Source organism: Cryptomeria japonica, unplaced genomic scaffold (assembly GCF_030272615.1).
Source record: "Cryptomeria japonica unplaced genomic scaffold, Sugi_1.0 HiC_scaffold_126, whole genome shotgun sequence".
Classification (NCBI taxonomy): Eukaryota; Viridiplantae; Streptophyta; class Pinopsida; order Cupressales; family Cupressaceae; genus Cryptomeria; species Cryptomeria japonica.
This window is the reverse complement of record NW_026728948.1, coordinates 370364-387500: the sequence shown is the minus strand read 5'-3', so window position 1 is coordinate 387500 and position 17137 is coordinate 370364. Positions and strand designations below refer to the sequence as shown.

General features: G+C 60.6%; 2 non-coding genes across 2 annotated transcripts; both read right to left on the bottom strand.

The window, feature by feature from the left end:
- Positions 1 to 2789: 2789 nt before the first annotated feature.
- Positions 2790 to 2908, bottom strand: LOC131865883 (5S ribosomal RNA). The gene has a single exon (XR_009364520.1). It is a non-coding gene; the product is annotated as a 5S ribosomal RNA (ribosomal RNA).
- A 7817-nt stretch (positions 2909 to 10725) lies between these two features.
- On the bottom strand, positions 10726 to 10844 carry LOC131865890 (5S ribosomal RNA). Its single transcript, XR_009364527.1, has one exon. It is a non-coding gene; the product is annotated as a 5S ribosomal RNA (ribosomal RNA).
- Positions 10845 to 17137: the final 6293 nt, after the last annotated feature.

Genomic DNA, 17137 nt, shown 5'->3' with positions numbered 1-17137 from the left:
CCAGGGTGGGCACCTTACCTGGGCTGCGCACCAGGGCGGGCTCAAGATGGCACGCGCGTTCCGTTTTTTTCACTATCTTTCAAAACGGAAATTTTAAAATCTCCTTTTTTTTTTGCCTTTTCTGGAAATTAGTGAAGGCAGCGCATCAAAGGTGCGCACCTCGCTGCCCACCTTGGTGTGCTCTGAGGTGCGCACCCGGGAGCGCTACGAAGTGTGCTCCAAGGTGCGGCGTGCACGTTGTCGGAGCCCGGTTTGCCCCGGGTGCGCACCTCGCCTGCACCTTGGCCGGGGTGGGCACCTTGGCTGGGTTTGCCCAGGGTGCGCTCCGAAGCGGGGTTACTGGAGCGCCCCCTCTTTTTTTGTCAGAGCGTTTGGTGGGGTTTCTCGCATTGGCTCTTCCCAGGCCCGGTTGTTGGGTGCGCTCCCACCCTGGCGCGCGCGAAGTTGGAAGTTGGGTTAATTGCCCGGGCGCGCACCTTCGCCAGGGTGGGCACCTTGGTGCGCACAACTTGGCTGGGCTGCGCACCAGGGCGGGCTCAAGATGGCACCAGCATTCCCTTTTTCTCACTATCTTTCAAAACGGAAATTTTAAAATCTCGTTTTTTTTTTGCCTTTTATGGAAATTAGTGAAGGCATCGCATCAAAGGTGCGCACCTCGCTGCCCACCTTGGTGTGCTCCGAGGTGCCCACCACGGTGCGCAACGCCGGTGCGAACCCGGGAGCGCCCCGATGTGTGCTCCAAGGTGCGGCGTGCACGAAGTCGGACCCCGGTTTGCCCCGGGTGCGCACCTCGCGTGCACCTTGGTGCGCACACCTTGGCTGGGTTGCGCGGCCTGGTGGGCACCATGGTGCGCACCAAGGAGCGCTCCGAAGTGTGCTCCAAGGTGCGGCGTGCACGAAGTCGGAGCCCGGTTTGCCCCGGGTACGCACCTCGCGTGCACCTTCGCCGGGGTGGGCACCTCGGCTGGGTTGCGCGCCCTGGTGCGCACCAAGGAGCGCTCCGAAGTGTGCTCCAAGGTGCGGCGTGCACGAAGTCGGAGCCCGGTTTGCCCCGGGTGCGCACCTCGCGTGCACCTTCGGCGGGGTTGCGCGCCCTGGTGGGCACCATGGTGCGCACCAAGGAGCGCTCCGAAGTGTGCTCCAAGGTGCGGCGTGCACGAAGTCGGAGCCCGGTTTGCCCCGGGTGCGCACCTCGCGTGCACCTTCGGCGGGGTTGCGCGCCCTGGTGGGCACCATGGTGCGCACCAAGGAGCGCTCCGAAGTGTGCTCCAAGGTGCGGCGTGCACGAAGTCGGAGCCCGGTTTGCCCCGGGTGCGCACCTCGCGTGCACCTTCGCCGCGGTGGGCACCATGGCGTGCACGAAGTCGGAGCCCGGTTTGCCCCGGGTGCGCACCTCGCGTGCACCTTCGCCGGGGTGGGCACCTCGGCTGGGTTGCGCGCCCTGGTGCGCACCAAGGAGCGCTCCGAAGTGTGCTCCAAGGTGCGGCGTGCACGAAGTCGGAGCCCGGTTTGCCCCGGGTGCGCACCTCGCGTGCACCTTCGCCAGGGTGGGCACCTCGGTGCGCACACCTTCTCAATGTTTTCTTGCCTTTTCTGGAAATTGGTGAAGGCAGCGCATCAAAGGTGCGCACCTCGGTGTGCTCCGAGGTGCGAACCCGAGAGCGCTCCGAGGTGCCCACGAAGTCGAAAGTCGGGTTAATTGCATTGTTTTCCCCGGGTGCGCTCCGAGGTGCGCAACATCGGCGCGCACCAAGGAGGGCTCCGAAGTGTGCTCCAAGGTGCGCACGATGGCGTGCACCTCTGGTGCGCACGATTCGGAGCTCGGTTTGACCGGGGTGCGCACACCTTGGCTGGGTTGCGCACCTTTTGTGCGCTCCAAGGTGCGCACGAAGTCGGAGCTCGGTTTGCCCCGGGTGCGCACCTTCGCCAGGGTGCGCACCTTGATGCGCACGCCTTGGCTGGGCTGCGCACCTTGGTGGGCGCCATGGTGCGCACCTTTCGTGCGCTCCAAGGTGCGCACGAAGTCGGAGCTCGGTTTGCCCCGGGTGCGCACCTTGGTGGGCGCCATGGTGCACTCCGAGGTGCCCAAGATTGGTGCGCACCAAGGAGCGCTCCGAAGTGCGCTCCAAGGTGCGCGCGAAGTCGAAAGTTGGGTTAATTGTCCGGTTTGCCTCGGGTGCGCACCTTGCGTGCACCTTCGCCAGGGTGGGCGCCTTGGTGCGCACACCTTGGCTGGGCTGCGCACACCTTGGCACCCGCGTTTCCTTCATTTTAAATTTTTTTTTTTTACAATCTCTCAAGTGGGAAATTCTATAATCTCAACTTTTTTTGCCTTTTCAGGAAACTTTTGAATGGAGCGCATCATTGGTGCGCTCCGAAGTGTGCTCCAAAGCTCTCTCCAGCTGCGTGCACCTGCCCCGGCCGCGCACCCGGCCCCGCCCAGCTTCGCTCACCTGTCCCGGGCGTCTGGTGCGGAACCTTAGAGTAAGAAACATCACCGTGCACCTTGGCCAACGTGCGCGACTCGACCGAGCGCGCACTGGCCGAGGTGCACACCGATTTCACCTGGGTGCGCGCGCAGCACCTCGGGCGCACCGGGGTGCGCGCACAACGCCCGGGTTGCACCGTGGCCTGTGTGCTCGGGGCGCCTCGGGTGCGCGCTCGGTGTCGCCCCCCGCGCGCGCGGTAGTGCGGGCAGCGCACCCCGGCCCGGCCCGGCCCCGACGAGAACGCAAACGGGCAAAAGGTTTATTCAAATAGCATTGCGATGCCCGGCGAAAAACTAAAAAAGGGTGCAACACCGGGACTTCCCGGGAGGTCACCCATCCCAGTACTACTCCGGCCCAAGCGCGCTTAACTGCGGAGTTCTGATGGGATCCGGTGCACTAACGCTGGTATGATCGCACCCGTTATGAGCTTGTCGCAGTGTGTACTTAGCAAACCGCGACCCACGTGCGAATCCACCCCGGCCACCCACCCCCGTCGAGGTGCACACCCTCCCTCGCGAAGTGCGCCCCGTTCGCCAAGTGTGAGCCCTGCCCGGGTGCGCGCACCTTGCTAGGGCGTCGGGTGTGCACCCGGCCCGGCCTACGTGCGTGCACCTGTAGGGGGCGTCGTGTGCGTGCAGTGTCCCGTCTGCAACGCGGTGCCCACACACCACCTCGGGCGCAACGACCTGCGCTCACATGTGGGCCGAGTGCACCTTGGTGCATGTTCGGGGCGCCTCGGGTGCACGCTCGATCTTGCCCCGGTGCACCAAGGCGCTCGGTTTGCCCCGGGTGCGCACTTGGTGCAAGGTGGGCACCCAAAATAGGGATCAAGCACCAAAACACAAGTTTCGGGATGCAAAATGGGACCCAAGGACCACAAATGCGTTCCAAGACCCATGATGGGTCCACGAGAACAAAAATGTGTTCCGAGACTTAATAAACAAATATTGGGTTTTAGGAGAAGAAACATGCTCTGATGCCCAAAACGAGAATCGACCCCGAAAAGGCCACAGGCCAAAAGTGGGATGCGAGACAAAAAAAAATGGGACCCGAGGACCAAAATTGGGTTCCCAGGTCGAAGACAGGGCAACCGGACAAGAAACGACCTCTAAGGCTCGAAATGAGTCCCGACGACTAAAACTTGACAAGAAGCACCCATCAGGCACCCAACTCGACACCCATGGGATGCCGACCCACCCGGGCTTCCACCTAGCACACCTTGGCACCCACCCACCCTCGCACCCAACCTCGCACCCAACTTAGCACCTTTGAACCCACATTGGCACTCACCCTGACCCTGGCACCTTGGAACCCACATTGGCACTCACCTTGACCCTGGCACCCACCTTTGCACTCACCTTGGGACCCACCCTGGCTCCCACCTCGGCACCCACCCAGACACCCACCTTGGTTCCTTGGCACCCACCTTGGATCCTTGGCACCCACCCCGACACCCACCTTGGCACGCAACTTGGCTACTTGCCACCCACCTTGGCTCCTTGACGCCCACCCCGACAACCACCCCGTGACCTACCCTGGCTAGGGTTGGTGCACACCCACCCTGGTGCCCACCTTGGCACCCACCCTATGACCCACCTTGGCACGCACCTTAGTACCCACCCCGTTACCCACCCTAGGACCCACCCCGTGACCCACCTTGGCCAGGGTGGGTGCCTTGGTGCGCACAACTTGCCTGGGCTGCACACCAGGGCGGGCTCAAGATGGCACCCGCGTTCCGTTTTTTTCACTATCTTTCAAAACGGAAATTTTAAAATCTCATTTTTTTCTTTTTTTTGCCTTTTCTGGAAATTAGTGAAGGCAGCGCATCAAAGGTGCGCAATGCTGGTGCGAACCCGGGAGCGCTCCGATGTGTGCTCCAAGGTGCGGCGTGCACGAAGTCCGAGCCCGGTTTGCCCCGGGTGCGCACCTCGCGTGCACCTTCGCCGGGGTGAGCACCTTGGCTGGGTTGCGCGCCCTGGTGCGTACCAAGGAGCGCTCTGAAGTGTGCTCCAAGGTGCGGCGTGCACGAAGTCGGAGCCCGGTTTGCCCCGGGTGTGCACCTCGGGTGCGCACCTCGCGTGCACCTTCGCTGCGGTGGGCACCTTGGCTGGGTTGCGCGCCTTGGTGGGCACCATGCAGTGCACGAAGTCGGAGCCCGGTTTGCCCCGGGCGCGCACCTCCGCCAGGGTGGGCACCTTGGTGCGCACAACTTGCCTGGGCTGCGCATCAGGAAGGGCTCAAGATGGCACCCGCGTTCCGTTTTTTTCACTATCTTTCAGAACGGAAATTTTAAAATATCGTTTTTTTTTGCCTTTTCTGGAAATTAGTGAAGGCAGCGCATCAAAGGTGCGCAACGCTGGTGCGAACCTGGGAGCGCTCCGATGTGTGCTCCAAGGTGCGGCGTGCACGAAGTCGGAGCCCGGTTTGCCTCGGGTGCGCCCTGGTGGGCACCATGGTGCGCACCAAGGAGCGCTCCGAAGTGTGCTCCAAGGTGCGGCCTGCACGAAGTCGGAGCCCGGTTTGCCCCGGGTGTGCACCTCGGGTGGGCACCTTGGTGCGCATGCCTTGCCTGGGCTGCGCACCAGGGCGGGCTCAAGATGGCACCCGCGTTCCTTTTTTTTCACTATCTTTCAAAACGGAAATTTTAAAATCTCATTTTTTTTTGCCTTTTTCTGGAAATTAGTGAAGGCAGCGCATCAAAGGTGCGCACCTCGCTGCCCACCACGGTGCGCAACGCCGGTGGGCACCCGGGAGTGCTTCGAAGTGTGCTCCAAGGTGCTGCGTGCACGTTGTCGGAGCCCGGTTTGCCCCGGGTGCGCACCTCGCGTGCACCTTCGTCGGGGTGGGCACCTTGGCTTGGTTTGCCCCGGCTGCGCTCCGAAGCGGGGTTATTGGAGCGCCGCCTCTTTTTTTGTCGGAGCGTTTGGTGGGGTTTCTCGCATTGGCTCTTCCGAGGCCCGGTTGCCACCCTGGCGCGCACGAAGTCGGAAGTAGGGTTAATTGCCCGGGTGCGCACCTTTGCCAGGGTGGCACCTTACCTGGGCTGCGCACCAGGGCGGGCTCAAGATGGCACGCGCGTTCCGTTTTTTTCACTATCTTTCAAAACGGAAATTTTAAAATCTCCTTTTTTTTTTGCCTTTTCTGGAAATTAGTGAAGGCAGCGCATCAAAGGTGCGCACCTCGCTGCCCACCTTGGTGTGCTCTGAGGTGCGCACCCGGGAGCGCTACGAAGTGTGCTCCAAGGTGCGGCGTGCACGTTGTCGGAGCCCGGTTTGCCCCGGGTGCGCACCTCGCCTGCACCTTGGCCGGGGTGGGCACCTTGGCTGGGTTTGCCCAGGGTGCGCTCCGAAGCGGGGTTACTGGAGCGCCCCCTCTTTTTTTGTCAGAGAGTTTGGTGGGGTTTCTCGCATTGGCTCTTCCCAGGCCCGGTTGTTGGGTGCGCTCCCACCCTGGCGCGCGCGAAGTTGGAAGTTGGGTTAATTGCCCGGGCGCGCACCTTCGCCAGGGTGGGCACCTTGGTGCGCAAACCTTGGCTGGGCTGCGCACCAGGGCGGGCTCAAGATGGCACCAGCATTCCCTTTTTCTCACTATCTTTCAAAACGGAAATTTTAAAATCTCGTTTTTTTTTTGCCTTTTATGGAAATTAGTGAAGGCATCGCATCAAAGGTGCGCACCTCGCTGCCCACCTTGGTGTGCTCCGAGGTGCCCACCACGGTGCGCAACGCCGGTGCGAACCCGGGAGCGCCCCGATGTGTGCTCCAAGGTGCGGCGTGCACGAAGTCGGACCCCGGTTTGCCCCGGGTGCGCACCTCGCGTGCACCTTGGTGCGCACACCTTGGCTGGGTTGCGCGGCCTGGTGGGCACCATGGTGCGCACCAAGGAGCGCTCCGAAGTGTGCTCCAAGGTGCGGCGTGCACGAAGTCGGAGCCCGGTTTGCCCCGGGTGCGCACCTTCGCCGCGGTGGGCACCATGGCGTGCACGAAGTCGGAGCCCGGTTTGCCCCGGGTGCGCACCTCGCGTGCACCTTCGCCGGGGTGGGCACCTCGGCTGGGTTGCGCGCCCTGGTGCGCACCAAGGAGCGCTCTGAAGTGTGCTCCAAGGTGCGGCGTGCACGAAGTCGGAGCCCGGTTTGCCCCGGGTGTGCACCTCGGGTGCGCACCTCGCGTGCACCTTCGCTGCGGTGGGCACCTTGGCTGGGTTGCGCGCCTTGGTGGGCACCATGCAGTGCACGAAGTCGGAGCCCGGATTGCCCCGGGCGCGCACCTCCGCCAGGGTGGGCACCTTGGTGCGCACAACTTGCCTGGGCTGCGCACCAGGAAGGGCTCAAGATGGCACCCGCGTTCCGTTTTTTTCACTATCTTTCAGAACGGAAATTTTAAAATCTCGTTTTTTTTTGCCTTTTCTGGAAATTAGTGAAGGCAGCGCATCAAAGGTGCGCAACGCTGGTGCGAACCTGGGAGCGCTCCGATGTGTGCTCCAAGGTGCGGCGTGCACGAAGTCGGACCCCGGTTTGCCCCGGGTGCGCACCTCGCGTGCACCTTGGTGCGCACACCTTGGCTGGGTTGCGCGCCCTGGTGGGCACCATGGTGCGCACCAAGGAGCGCTCCGAAGTGTGCTCCAAGGTGCGGCGTGCACGAAGTCGGAGCCCGGTTTGCCCCGGGTGCGCACCTCGCGTGCACCTTCGCCGCGGTGGGCACCATGGCGTGCACGAAGTCGGAGCCCGGTTTGCCCCGGGTGCGCACCTCGCGTGCACCTTCGCCGGGGTGGGCACCTTGGTGTGCAGACCTTGGCTGGGTTGCGCGCCCTGGTGGGCACCATGGTGCTCACCAAGGAGCGCTCCGAAGTGTGCTCCAAGGTGCGGCCTGCACGAAGTCGGAGCCCGGTTTGCCCCGGGTGTGCACCTCGGGTGGGCACCTTGGTGCGCATGCCTTGCCTGGGCTGCGCACCAGGGCGGGCTCAAGATGGCACCCGCGTTCCTTTTTTTTCACTATCTTTCAAAACGGAAATTTTAAAATCTCATTTTTTTTTGCCTTTTTCTGGAAATTAGTGAAGGCAGCGCATCAAAGGTGCGCACCTCGCTGCCCACCACGGTGCGCAACGCCGGTGGGCACCCGGGAGTGCTTCGAAGTGTGCTCCAAGGTGCTGCGTGCACGTTGTCGGAGCCCGGTTTGCCCCGGGTGCGCACCTCGCGTGCACCTTCGTCGGGGTGGGCACCTTGGCTGGGTTTGCCCCGGCTGCGCTCCGAAGCGGGGTTATTGGAGCGCCGCCTCTTTTTTTGTCGGAGCGTTTGGTGGGGTTTCTCGCATTGGCTCTTCCGAGGCCCGGTTGCCACCCTGGCGCGCACGAAGTCGGAAGTAGGGTTAATTGCCCGGGTGCGCACCTTTGCCAGGGTGGGCACCTTACCTGGGCTGCGCACCAGGGCGGGCTCAAGATGGCACGCGCGTTCCGTTTTTTTCACTATCTTTCAAAACGGAAATTTTAAAATCTCCTTTTTTTTTTGCCTTTTCTGGAAATTAGTGAAGGCAGCGCATCAAAGGTGCGCACCTCGCTGCCCACCTTGGTGTGCTCTGAGGTGCGCACCCGGGAGCGCTACGAAGTGTGCTCCAAGGTGCGGCGTGCACGTTGTCGGAGCCCGGTTTGCCCCGGGTGCGCACCTCGCCTGCACCTTGGCCGGGGTGGGCACCTTGGCTGGGTTTGCCCAGGGTGCGCTCCGAAGCGGGGTTACTGGAGCGCCCCCTCTTTTTTTGTCAGAGCGTTTGGTGGGGTTTCTCGCATTGGCTCTTCCCAGGCCCGGTTGTTGGGTGCGCTCCCACCCTGGCGCGCGCGAAGTTGGAAGTTGGATTAATTGCCCGGGCGCGCACCTTCGCCAGGGTGGGCACCTTGGTGCGCACACCTTGGCTGGGCTGCGCACCAGGGCGGGCTCAAGATGGCACCAGCATTCCCTTTTTCTCACTATCTTTCAAAACGGAAATTTTAAAATCTCGTTTTTTTTTTGCCTTTTATGGAAATTAGTGAAGGCATCGCATCAAAGGTGCGCACCTCGCTGCCCACCTTGGTGTGCTCCGAGGTGCCCACCACGGTGCGCAACGCCGGTGCGAACCCGGGAGCGCCCCGATGTGTGCTCCAAGGTGCGGCGTGCACGAAGTCGGACCCCGGTTTGCCCCGGGTGCGCACCTCGCGTGCACCTTGGTGCGCACACCTTGGCTGGGTTGCGCGGCCTGGTGGGCACCATGGTGCGCACCAAGGAGCGCTCCGAAGTGTGCTCCAAGGTGCGGCGTGCACGAAGTCGGAGCCCGGTTTGCCCCGGGTACGCACCTCGCGTGCACCTTCGCCGGGGTGGGCACCTCGGCTGGGTTGCGCGCCCTGGTGCGCACCAAGGAGCGCTCCGAAGTGTGCTCCAAGGTGCGGCGTGCACGAAGTCGGAGCCCGGTTTGCCCCGGGTGCGCACCTTCGCCGCGGTGCGCACCATGGCGTGCACGAAGTCGGAGCCCGGTTTGCCCCGGGTGCGCACCTCGCGTGCACCTTCGGTGGGGTTGCGCGCCCTGGTGGGCACCATGGTGCGCACCAAGGAGCGCTCCGAAGTGTGCTCCAAGGTGCGGCGTGCACGAAGTCGGAGCCCGGTTTGCCCCGGGTGCGCACCTCGCGTGCACCTTCGGCGGGGTTGCGCGCCCTGGTGGGCACCATGGTGCGCACCAAGGAGCGCTCCGAAGTGTGCTCCAAGGTGCGGCGTGCACGAAGTCGGAGCCCGGTTTGCCCCGGGTGCGCACCTCGCGTGCACCTTCGCCGCGGTGGGCACCATGGCGTGCACGAAGTCGGAGCCCGGTTTGCCCCGGGTGCGCACCTCGCGTGCACCTTCGCCGGGGTGGGCACCTCGGCTGGGTTGCGCGCCCTGGTGCGCACCAAGGAGCGCTCCGAAGTGTGCTCCAAGGTGCGGCGTGCACGAAGTCGGAGCCCGGTTTGCCCCGGGTGCGCACCTCGCGTGCACCTTCGCCAGGGTGGGCACCTCGGTGCGCACACCTTCTCAATGTTTTCTTGCCTTTTCTGGAAATTGGTGAAGGCAGCGCATCAAAGGTGCGCACCTCGGTGTGCTCCGAGGTGCGAACCCGAGAGCGCTCCGAGGTGCCCACGAAGTCGAAAGTCGGGTTAATTGCATTGTTTTCCCCGGGTGCGCTCCGAGGTGCGCAACATCGGCGCGCACCAAGGAGGGCTCCGAAGTGTGCTCCAAGGTGCGCACGATGGCGTGCACCTCTGGTGCGCACGATTCGGAGCTCGGTTTGACCGGGGTGCGCACACCTTGGCTGGGTTGCGCACCTTTTGTGCGCTCCAAGGTGCGCACGAAGTCGGAGCTCGGTTTGCCCCGGGTGCGCACCTTCGCCAGGGTGCGCACCTTGATGCGCACGCCTTGGCTGGGCTGCGCACCTTGGTGGGCGCCATGGTGCGCACCTTTCGTGCGCTCCAAGGTGCGCACGAAGTCGGAGCTCGGTTTGCCCCGGGTGCGCACCTTGGTGGGCGCCATGGTGCACTCCGAGGTGCCCAAGATTGGTGCGCACCAAGGAGCGCTCCGAAGTGCGCTCCAAGGTGCGCGCGAAGTCGAAAGTTGGGTTAATTGTCCGGTTTGCCTCGGGTGCGCACCTTGCGTGCACCTTCGCCAGGGTGGGCGCCTTGGTGCGCACACCTTGGCTGGGCTGCGCACACCTTGGCACCCGTGTTTCCTTCATTTTAAATTTTTTTTTTTTACAATCTCTCAAGTGGGAAATTCTATAATCTCAACTTTTTTTGCCTTTTCAGGAAACTTTTGAATGGAGCGCATCATTGGTGCGCTCCGAAGTGTGCTCCAAAGCTCTCTCCAGCTGCGTGCACCTGCCCCGGCCGCGCACCCGGCCCCGCCCAGCTTCGCTCACCTGTCCCGGGCGTCTGGTGCGGAACCTTAGAGTAAGAAACATCACCGTGCACCTTGGCCAACGTGCGCGACTCGACCGAGCGCGCACTGGCCGAGGTGCACACCGATTTCACCTGGGTGCGCGCGCAGCACCTCGGGCGCACCGGGGTGCGCGCACAACGCCCGGGTTGCACCGTGGCCTGTGTGCTCGGGGTGCCTCGGGTGCGCGCTCGGTGTCGCCCCCGCGCGCGCGGTAGTGCGGGCAGCGCACCCCGGCCCGGCCCGGCCCCGACGAGAACGCAAACGGGCAAAAGGTTTATTCAAATAGCATTGCGACGCCCGGCGAAAAACTAAAAAAGGGTGCAACACCGGGACTTCCCGGGAGGTCACCCATCCCAGTACTACTCCGGCCCAAGCGCGCTTAACTGCGGAGTTCTGATGGGATCCGGTGCACTAATGCTGGTATGATCGCACCCGTTATGAGCTTGTCGCAGTGTGTACTTAGCAAACCGCGACCCACGTGCGAATCCACCCCGGCCACCCACCCCCGTCGAGGTGCACACCCTCCCTCGCGAAGTGCGCCCCGTTCGCCAAGTGTGAGCCCTGCCCGGGTGCGCGCACCTTGCTAGGGCGTCGGGTGTGCACCCGGCCCGGCCTACGTGCGTGCACCTGGAGGGGGCGTCGTGTGCGTGCAGTGTCCCGTCTGCAACGCGGTGCCCACACACCACCTCGGGCGCAACGACCTGCGCTCACATGTGGGCCGAGTGCACCTTGGTGCATGTTCGGGGCGCCTCGGGTGCACGCTCGATCTTGCCCCGGTGCACCAAGGCGCTCGGTTTGCCCCGGGTGCGCACTTGGTGCAAGGTGGGCACCCAAAATAGGGATCAAGCACCAAAACACAAGTTTCGGGATGCAAAATGGGACCCAAGGACCACAAATGCGTTCCAAGACCCATGATGGGTCCACGAGAACAAAAATGTGTTCCGAGACTTAATAAACAAATATTGGGTTTTAGGAGAAGAAACATGCTCTGATGCCCAAAACGAGAATCGACCCCGAAAAGGCCACAGGCCAAAAGTGGGATGCGAGACAAAAAAAAATGGGACCCGAGGACCAAAATTGGGTTCCCAGGTCGAAGACAGGGCAACCGGACAAGAAACGACCTCTAAGGCTCGAAATGAGTCCCGACGACTAAAACTTGACAAGAAGCACCCATCAGGCACCCAACTCGACACCCATGGGATGCCGACCCACCCGGGCTTCCACCTAGCACACCTTGGCACCCACCCACCCTCGCACCCAACCTCGCACCCAACTTAGCACCTTTGAACCCACATTGGCACTCACCCTGACCCTGGCACCTTGGAACCCACATTGGCACTCACCTTGACCCTGGCACCCACCTTTGCACTCACCTTGGGACCCACCCTGGCTCCCACCTCGGCACCCACCCAGACACCCACCTTGGTTCCTTGGCACCCACCTTGGATCCTTGGCACCCACCCCGACACCCACCTTGGCACGCAACTTGGCTACTTGCCACCCACCTTGGCTCCTTGACGCCCACCCCGACAACCACCCCGTGACCTACCCTGGCTAGGGTTGGTGCACACCCACCCTGGTGCCCACCTTGGCACCCACCCTATGACCCACCTTGGCACGCACCTTAGTACCCACCCCGTTACCCACCCTAGGACCCACCCCGTGACCCACCTTGGCCAGGGTGGGTGCACCCACCCTGGTGCCCACCTTGGCACCCACCCATCCTAGCACCCAGCCTGTGACCGGGCTTGGAACCCAACCTTGCACCCGCACCCGTCTTGGCCAGTGTGGGTGCGCACCCATCCTGGCACCCACGTTGTGACACACCCTTTAACCCACGCACCCTAGCACCCACGTTGGCACCCACCTTGGAACCCAACCTAGCAACTTGGCACCCACCCCGTGACCCACCTTGGCATCCACCATAGCAGTCGCCGACTTGGCACCCACCTCGGCACCCACCTTGACACTTGTGGACCCACCTTGCCACTCACCCTAGCATCGACCCATCCTAGCACCCACCCTGGCACCTTTGCACCCTAGCACTCACCCATCCTAGCACCTAACCTGTGACCCACCTTGACACTCACCCTCGCACCCACCTTGGAACCCAACCTAGCACCCACCCACCCTGACACCAACCCTAGCACCTACCCACCCTTGCACCCACCCTGTGACCCATCTTGGCACCCACCCATCCTACCACTCAACCTATCACCCACCTTCTCACCCACCTTGGCATCCACCTTAGCACCCACCCACACTGGCACCTTGGCACCCACCTCGGGCAAGGTGGGTGCACACCCACCCTGGCACCCAATTTAGAACCCACCGAGCATGTTACCCACCTTGGCACCCACATTGCAGCCCACCCTAGTACCCACCCTATGACCCACATTGGCATCCACACCCTAGCACCCAGGCACCTCGACACCCGCCTTGACACCCACCCTAGCACTGAACCTGTGACCCACCTTGGAACTCACCCTAGAACCCACCCACCCTGTGAACCACCTTGGCATCCACCTTAGCACCCACCCACCTTGGCACCCACTCTAGCACTCACCCATCCTAACACCCAACTTGTTACCCACCTTGGCACCCGCCCTCGCGTCCACCTTGAAACCCACCCTAGCACCCACCCACGCAGGAGCCCACCTTGGCACCCAACCTAACACCCACGCATCCTGGCACCCAACTTGTGACCCACCTTGGAACCCACCCTAGTACCCACCTTTGAACCCACTATATCACCAACCCACCTTGGCACCCACCCTATGACCCTCTTTGGAATCCACCCTAGCACGCACCCACCCTGGCACCCACCATGGAGCGCACCCTAGCACCCACCCACCTCGGCACGCACCTCAACACCCACCTTGGTGTGCGCACTGCGCCAACCTCTCAAAGACCCTATGTGGTGCGCTCCAAAGTGTACACCTTTGGTGCGCTCCAAGGTGCGCACCTTTGGTGCACACCGAGGTGCACACCAAAGTGTGCACCGAGGTGAGCACCAAAGTGCACTCCAGGGTGCACACCAAGGCGTGCACCTTTGGTGCGGTCAATGCAAACGAATTCGGAAGTTGGGGTCGATGTCCTAATCGCTGCTGCAGACTACACGTATGAGAATCGGACAAATAGCTTTATATAGGGGAGGTGTTGCGTTTGATGGGTCGACTCCCCTGGTTGTGTGCACTGCACCAACTTCAAAGACCCTGTCTTGTTTAAGAAGTCAAAAGTTGGGGTGGATGTCCTAATCATTGCTGCAGTCTACGCATGTATGAGAATCAGACAAATAGCTTATATAGGGGAGGTGTTGCATTCGGTGGGTTGACTCCCCTGGTTGTGCGCACTGCGCCAACCTCAAAGACCCCGCATAGCAGAAGAAGTCGGAAGTCGGATTTTGGTGAGCACCAAGGCGTGCACCTTTGGTGCGGTCAACGCAGACGAATTCAGAAGTTGGGGTGGATGTCCTAATCGTTGTTGCAGGCTACACATGTATGAGAATCAGACAAATAGCTTATATAGGGGAGGTGTTGGGTTTGATGGGTCAACTCCCTTGGTTGTGCGCATTACGCCAACCTCAAAGACCTTGTTTTCGTTAAGAAGTCAAAAGTTGGGGTCAATGTCCTAATGGCTCCTGCAGGCTACACATGTATGAGAATCGGACAAATAGCTTATATAGGGGAGGTGTTGGGTTTGATGGGTCGACTCCCCTGGTTGTGCGCATTACGTCAACCTCAAAGACCTTGTTTTCGTTAAGAAGTCAAAAGTTGGGGTCGATGTCCTAATTGCTCCTGTAGACTACACATGTATGAGAATCAGACAAATAGCTTATATAGGGGAGGTGTTGGGTTTGATGGGTTGACTCCCCTAGTTGTTCGCATTACACCAACCTCAAAGACCTTGTTTTCGTTTAGAAGCCGAAAGTTGGGGTCGATGTCCTAATTGCTCCTGCAGGCTACGCATGTATGAGAATCAGACAAATAGCTTATATAGGGGAGGTGTTGGGTTTGATGGGTCGACTCCCCTGGTTGTGCGCATTGCGCCAACCTCAAAGACCCTGCATTGCGGATGAAGTCGAAAGTCAGAGTTTGGTGTGCTACAAGGTGTGGTCGAAGGTGCTCACCTAGGTGTGCACCTTTGGAGCACAGGAAAAGTGCCCTCCAAAAGTGCGCACCTTTGGAGTGCACAAAAGTGCCCTCCAAAAGTGCGCACCTTTGGAGCGCAGAAAAGTGCCCTCCAAAAAGTGCCCTCCAAAAGTGCGCACCTTTGGAGCGCAGAAAAGTGCCCTCCAAAAAGTGCCCTCCAAAAGTGCGCACCTTTGGAGCGCAGAAAAGTGCCCTCCAAAAAGTGCCCTCCAAAAGTGCGCACCTTTGGAGCGCAGAAAAGTGCCCTCCAAAAAGTGCCCTCCAAAAGTGCGCACCTTTGGAGCGCAGAAAAGTGCCCTCCAAAAAGTGCCCTCCAAAAGTGCGCACCTTTGGAGCGCAGAAAAGTGCCCTCCAAAAAGTGCCCTCCAAAAGTGCGCACCTTTGGAGCGCAGAAAAGTGCCCTCCAAAAAGTGCCCTCCAAAAGTGCGCACCTTTGGAGCGCAGAAAAGTGCCCTCCAAAAAGTGCCCTCCAAAAGTGCGCACCTTTGGAGCGCAGAAAAGTGCCCTCCAAAAAGTGCCCTCCAAAAGTGCGCACCTTTGGAGCGCAGAAAAGTGCCCTCCAAAAAGTGCCCTCCAAAAGTGCGCACCTTTGGAGCGCAGAAAAGTGCCCTCCAAAAGTGCGCACTTTTGGTGCGCACCAAGGCGCTGGTTCGGTCGTTGCAGGCGAGTTCGGAAGTTGGGGTCGATGTCCTGAGCGGAGGTGCAAACTACACAGGTGTCGGAATCGGACAAATAGCTTATATAGGGGAGGTGTATGCTTCGATGGGTCGACTCCCCAGGTTGAGCGCACCGCGCCAACCTCAAAGACCCTACGGTATGGATGAAGTCGGAAGTTGGGTCCGATGACCGATTCGATTAGTAGGTATGCTCATGAGGTCGGAATTTGGGTCCGATGACCTGCCATGTGCAGGAAGGCGAATGTTGACACTGTGCGTTGCAAGGTGCACACCAAGGCGCTGGTGCGGTCTTTTTAGTCGAGTTCGGAAGTTGGGGTCGATGTCCTGATCGGAGGTGCAAGCTACACAGGTGTGGGAATCGGACAAATAGCTTATATAGGGGAGGTGTATGCTTCGTTGGGTCGACTCCCCGGGTTGAGCGCACCGCGCCAACCTCAAAGACCCTACGGTATGGATGAAGTCGGAAGTTGGGTCCGATGACCGATTCGATATGTAGGCATACTCGCGAGGTCGGAATTTGGGTCCGATGACCTGCCACGTGCAGGAAGGCGAATGTTGGCACTGTGCGTTGCAAGGTGCGCACCAAGGCGCTGGTTCGGTCGTTGGAGGCGAGTTCGGAAGTTGGGGTCGATGTCTTGATCGGAGGTGCAAACTACACAGGTGTGGGAATCGGACAAATAGCTTATATAGGGGAGGTGTATGCTTCGTTGGGTCGACTCCCCGGGTTGAGCGCACCGCGCCAACCTCAAAGACCCTACGGTATGGATGAAGTCGGAAGTTGGGTCCGATGACCGATTCGATATGTAGGCATACTCGCGAGGTCGGAATTTGGGTCCGATGACCTGCCATGTGCAGGAAGGCGAATGTTGGGACTGTGCGTCGCAAGGTGCGCACCAAGGCGCTGGTGCCGTCGTTGCAGTCGAGTTCGGAAGTTGGGGTCGATGTCCTGGTCAGAGGTGCAAACTACACAGGTGTGGGAATCGGACAAATAGCTTATATAGGGGAGGTGTATGCTTCGATGGGTCGACTCCCTGGGTTGAGCGCACCGCGCCAACCTCAAAGACCCTACAGTATGGATGAAGTCGGAAGTTGGGTCCGATGACCGATTCGATACGTAGGCATATTGGCGAGGTCTGAATTTGTGTCCGATGACCTGCCATGCGCAGGAAGGCGGAATTTGGGTCCGATGACCGAGTTGATGGCGTGCCATGCGCAGAAAGGCGGAATTTGGGTCCGATGACCGAGTTGATGTTGATGGCCCGCCATGCACAGGAAGGCGGAATTTGGGTCCGATGACCGATTTGAAGGCGTGCCATACGCAAAAAGGCGGAGTTTGGGTCCGATGACCGAGTTGATATTGATGGCCCGCCATGCGCAGGAAGGCGGAATTTGGGTCCGATGACCTGACATACGCATGGAGTCCGACTCGGGGGCCGATGTTCGATTCGATGACTTGCATTGTGGGTAAAGTCGGAAGTTGTGGTCTTTGACCCGATTCGATGACCAGACTTCGGCTGCTTGAGAATCGGACAAATAACTTATATAGGGGAGGTAGTGTTCTCGAGCATCCTCCCCCCGTGCCCGTTTATGTCGATTGATGCTGGTGCTCGACTGGTTGGAGCGCTCGGATGCAAAAATCTTGCACCAGGATTTATCGATTGTGATGGACACGGCAAGTCTCCTGATTGCTATGCAGGAGCTCATCGTGAATCTCTATGCGGCCTTGGTATGGACTCGACCTGCGGAATGGTTCGGCAATGGTAGTCGCTCCAACACGTCCTTGCAATGGCCACAGAGGTGATTCGACTAGAGCTCCAGTCTAGCTTTTGGGTTGCTTGGCGGACTGGTATAGCCGCGATCGAGTTCCGGCCATGAACGTTTTAGATAGCTCTTGGGCTT